Genomic DNA, 6,085 nt, shown 5'->3' with positions numbered 1-6,085 from the left:
TAAAACTGCATGACACATAGTAAGCACTGCATACAGTGGTCTCTCTGTAAGTCTGTTAAATAGACATATGTGCTTTAGAATAGGTCGTGCAGAATCCTGTCAGGATTTTGACTGTAGATTAATTTGGGAGAAGTACTGTCTTTATAATATTAAATCTTCCCATTTATGAACATGGTAAATGCTTTCATTTACTTAGGTCTTCTTTTATATGCTTCAATAACTATCTCCAAATAGATCTTATACATACTGATTAGGTCTATCTCTGGGTACTCCATCATTTTTGATGATGATATATATATGGACACTATGTAACAATAGTACTGTTCTTGAATTCATCAACCTTGCTAGGCTCTGTATTGGGTCTAACAGTGTGCAGGTGCTCTCAGGTTTTCTATGTGGACAACCATTTCTCCTGTGACCAGTGAATTCTTTCTTTCTGGTCCTTATGGGCTTTTTTTCCCTTTTCTTGTCTTATTATCTTGTTCAAAACCTCCAAAAGAACATTGAAAAAGAGGGCATCTTTGTCTTGTTCACTAAAGGAATGAATTTAGCATTTTATCATTAAATGTTTGCTTTAGATTTTTGGTAGAGGTATTGTTTCCTGATGCTGCTATCATAAATGACCACAAACTAGATGGCTTAAAACAACAGAAATTTATCTTCCCACAGTTCTGAAGTCAAGAAACATGTAATCATTATCACTGGGCTGAAATCAAGGTATCAGCAGGGACATAATCCCTCCAAAAGATCTAGGGAAGTATCTCTCCCTTGATTTATGGCCCATCACTCCAATCTCTGCCTCCATCTTTACCTCACGTTCTTGTGTGAGTGCGTGTATGTGTGCGCAAGCACACCCCCACACTCTCCCTCTGACCCTCTCTTATAAAGTCACTTGGGATTTAGAGCCAACATCAATAACCCAGGATAATCTCCCCAGCATGAGATACTTAACTTAATCACATCTGTAAAACACCATTTTCTAAATAAGGTAACATTTACTGGTGCCTGGAAAGAGGATCTGATTACATTTAAGGGGCACTTTTCAGCTTACCATAGCCTACATGCTTTTTTTATTAAATTAATTTTTTTTCTTTTATAGTTTATTGTCAAGTTGTTTTCCATATAACACCCAGTGCGCATCCCAACAAGTGCCCTCCTCCATGCCCATCACCCCTTTTCCCCTCTCCCCCACCCCCATCAGTCCTCAGTTTGTTCTCAGTTTTTTAAGAGTCTCTTATGGTTTGCCTCCCTCCATCTCCTTAACTATTTCTTCCTCTTCCCCTCCCCCATGGCCCACTGTTAAGTTTCTCCTGTTCCACATATGAGTGAAAACATGCTATCTGTTCTTTTCTACCTGACTTATTTCAAGTAGCATAACACCCTCAAGTTCAATCCACATTATTACAAATGGCCAGATTTCATTCTTTCTCATTGCCAAGTAGTATTCCATTGTATATATCAACCACATCTTCTTTATCCATTCATCAGTTAATGGACATTTAGGCTCTTTCCATGATCTGGCTATTGTTGAAAGTGCTGCTATGAACATTGGGGTACATGTGCCCCTATGCATCAGTACTTCTGTATCCCTTGGGTAAATTCCTAGCAGTGCTATTGCAGTGCAAGATACCAGCAAATCAAATTCAACAGCATATAAAAAGAATTATCCACTATGATCAAGTAGGATTCATTCCTGGGTTACAGGGCTGGTTCAATATTCACAGATCAATCAATGTGATACATCACATTAACAAAAGAAAAGATAAAAACCATATGATCCTGTCTGATAGGTGCAGAAAAAGCATTTGACAAAATACAGCATCCCTTCTTGATAAAGACCCTCGAGAAAGTTGGGATAGAAAGACCTTATTTAAACATAAAGCCATCTATGAGAAGCCCGCAGCTAACATCATCCTCAATGGGGAAAAACTGAGAGATTTCCCCCTGAGATCAGGAACACGACAGGGATGTCCACTCTCACCACTGTTGTTTACCATAGTGCTGGAAGTCCTCGCATCAGCCATCAGACAACTAAAGGAAATAAAAGGCATCAGAATTGGCAAAGAAGAAGTCAAACTTTCACTTTTCGCAGACGACTTGGTACTCTACTTGGAAAGCCTGACAGACTCCACCAGAAGCCTCCAAGAACTGATCCATGAATTCAGCCAAGTTGCAGGATACAAAATCAACGTACAGAAATCGTTGCATTTTTATTCACCAATAATGAAGCAACAGAAAGAGAAATCAAGAAACTGATCCCATTCACAATTGCACAAAAAACCATAAAATACCTTTGAATAAACCTAACCTATGATTTATTATATCTGTATGATGAAAACTATAGAAAACTTATGAAGGAAATTGAAGAAGACACAAAGAAATGGAAAAACATTCCATGCTCATGGATAGGAAGAATAAATATTGTTAAAATGTCATTACTAACCAAAGCAATCTACACATTCAATGCAATCCCAAGCAAAATTGCACCAGCATTCTCAGAGTTAGAACAAACTATCCTAAAATTTGTATGGAACCACAAAAGACCCTGAATAGCCAAAGTAATATTGAAGAAGAAAACCAAAGCGGGAGGCATCACCATCCCAGATTTTAGCCTCTACTACAAAGCTGTCATCATCAAGACAGTATGGTATTGGCACAAAAGCAGACACATAGACCAATGGAATAGAATAGAGAACTCAGAGTTGGACTAAAAAATGGATGGTCAAGTAATCTTTGACAAAGCGGGAAAGAGTATCCAATGGAGAAAAGACAGCCTCTTTAATAAATGATGCTGGGAGAACTAGACAGCAACATGCAGAAGAATGAAACTAGATCATTTTCTCACACCATGCACAAAAATCAACTCAAAATGGATAAAGGACCTGAATGTGAGACAGGAAACCATCAAAACCCTAGAGGAGAAAGCAGGCAACAACCTCCTTGACTTCAACTGCTGCAATTTCTTACTTGACACATCTCCAAAGACAAGTGATTCAAGAGCAAAAATAAACTATTGAGCCCTCATCAAGATAAAAAGCTTCTGCACGACAAAGGAAACAATCAACAAAACTAATAGGGAATGGACAGAATGGGAAAAGATGCAAATGGTATATCAGATAAAGGGCTAGTATCCAAAATCTATAAGTAACTCAGGGTGCCTGGGTGGCTCATTTGGTTAAGTGTCCGACTTGGGCTCAGGTCATGATCTCACGGTTTGTGGGTTTGAGCCCCGCATCAGGTTCTGTGTGATAGGGAGATGGGCTAAATGAGTGATGGCATTAAGGAGGGCACTTGTTGGGATGAGCATTGGGTGTTATATACAAGAGATGAATCACTAAATTCTATTATTGAAACCATTATTACACTACTACATGTTAACTAACTTGGATTTAAATTAAAAAAATAATACAAAAATTTAAAAGGGGTGGGGGGAAAAGAAGTAGATTTAGTCTGAAATACAATGGAGTTAAAACCTCTCAATTTATTCTTTAAAATCTTCATTTTTAAACAATTATGGAGAGTACTATAGTCAATACACAATAGGAAAAACAGAAAAACAAGTAAAATCTAGATTTTATGGTTTTCTTGGGTTTTCATTTGCTTGTCTATTACTTATCATTAATTCATACTCCCAATCAGTTGTCTAAAAAATGCATTCTTTACTCATGCAGACACACTAGATGCTAGTTTCATTTCTTGAGTAAATATTTCCCAGGGACTTCCAACCTCTTCCAACCTGAACAGTTTGCCCTTGTTGCTCATTTTTCCTTCTAGGAGCATTCTTTACCTTCCCCAAAGGACTCTCTGTTGCCACAATCCTGTGACTTCTGTTCCCTGACTTCATGATTCCCATTTCAGTGGAGCACATCTTCCATTAAGGTGCAGGTAGGTGAAAATTTTGAGACCCTAAATATCTAAAAATATTTACACCCGAACCTCATACAGATTTTAAATAATTTTCCTTCAGAACTCTGAAGCATTGTCCTTTGTGTTCAGTTCTTATAAGGGCTTATATATTTTTTATTCATCCTTACTCCTAAGGAGTAAACCTTTGTATTTCAACAGATAATTTAGACTGTTTATTAGGGTCCCTCATCTTTTGGGACCACAGTTCTTTTCTTGTGATGCTATCAAACCGCCACAAGCTTTACTCAACGTCCTAGCTTCTCAGCCACTTACCTCTATCTTTTTAATCTTTCAGCTACCATTTTCAAATTAGCGAATGTTATGAGAGAAAAAGCCAAAAGTAAGGCTCACCTTTCTGGACTTTCTTTCATATTAAGGTACTGGCCTCACATATCTTGAGTAGATATCTTGAGTAGATGCCTTGGTAGATTTATCATGCCTTCAAACTGATTAGACAGATGATAAATGGATAGATGATAAGTAGGTAAGTAGGTAGATAGATACTCTAGCATTTTTCTGTTTTTTCTCTATATGGGAGGGATGGTCCAAAACTAGCTAATCTATTTTTATCTACCTTTCCTATAGTAAAAACCGCTCTCCATCTCAAACCACTTATTAAACCCACTTACAAGTAGTACTGTTTTAATATGAGAATAGCTAATGACATTCTGTTTGAATATTTTTTCTTTAGCTGAGACTTTATTTTTATGAATATGATTTATTGTCAAATTGGCTTACATACAACACCCAGTGTTCATCCCAACAAGTGCCCTCCTTGATGCCCACCACCCATTTTCCCTCTCCACCATATCATATGTTTTCACACAAGTAGTTCTGTTTTAATCTCACATTCAACCCCATTTCCATAGGTACTTGTTCTTCCTATTTCTGAGCTTTCTATGTATTTGTGGCATAAATGAGGTTTCTTCTTGGTTTTCTTTACTGGAAACTTATGATATAAGTCTCTTGGATCTATGAAGTCATTATAACTTCTTCATCTAACTTTATAGCTTATAACCTTATATTGCTGTTTGTTGCTTTCTTTTCCTTTTTGATCTCATGCATCAGATTTAGTGATGTTTCAGAGAGAATGTAATTTTCAACTCACCATTATTGTCCAGAAATTGTTAACTACTTTTAACTCTTTTATTATAAAATACATGTATTTAAGGCTACAAATTAGCCTCTAAATATAACTTTAGCTACATCTCATAAATTTTAAGATGCAGTAATTTTATGATCACTTCTAAATAATTAAAAAATTTATTATATTCATTTGCTCATTAATTATTTTTAACTTCCTTATATACATTTCTAAAATATTTTAAGTTTTATGGTATCTTTCTTATTAATTTCTTACTACACTTTGGTCAGAGCATGTTTTCTATATAATATTGATTATTTGAAATGTATTGCAATTTACTTTGTAGTCTGTGTGCAGTCCAACTTTAATAAGTGTTCCATGTGTACATGAAAATATATTTTCCAAATGTTGGATATAAACCTCTATACATGAATTAAATGAGGCTTTTGCTTATATTATTAAATCTTCAATATCTTTGCTACTTTCTTTTGCTTAGTTGATCTATTCATTACTGAGAGATCTAACATGGTTTTTAATTTAATATCATGGTTTTTAAATGGAGAGATTTTTAATCTCTCCTTTTAATTATGTTAATTTACTCTGTATATTTAAGGCTATGTTAGTTGAATGAAGGTTCAAGATTCTTTTATCTTCAAAGTACATTGTTCCTTTTATAATTTTCTAATGACTATGTCTTTTTCTTCCTCAAAGTCTGTTTTGCAGACACTTATAAAATTTTATCAGTTTTCATTTGTCCAGAATTTGGCATAAAATATCTACAATTTCTACCTCAATATAGTTAACATTTATATCACTATATTTTAGGGTGTCTTTTTTTTTTATTTTTATTTTTTTTACTTTTTTATTTTTTTATTTTATTACAAATAGTGTATTGTCAAATTAGTTTCCACATAACACTCAGTACTCATCCCCAAAGTGCCCTCCTCCATGCCTATCCCCCCTCCCCCCCACATCCATCAGTCCTCAGTTTTTGTCAGCATTCAAGAGTCTCTCCTGGTTTGCCTCTCTCCCTTTCCCCCACCATTTCCGCCCTTCTTCTCCCCCTCGTTCCTCTGTCAAGTTCCTCCTAATCCT

Source organism: Hyaena hyaena, unplaced genomic scaffold (assembly GCF_003009895.1).
Source record: "Hyaena hyaena isolate Hyena2069 unplaced genomic scaffold, ASM300989v1 scaffold_1383, whole genome shotgun sequence".
Taxonomy (NCBI): domain Eukaryota; kingdom Metazoa; phylum Chordata; class Mammalia; order Carnivora; family Hyaenidae; genus Hyaena; species Hyaena hyaena.
This window is presented reverse-complemented; position numbering follows the sequence as displayed.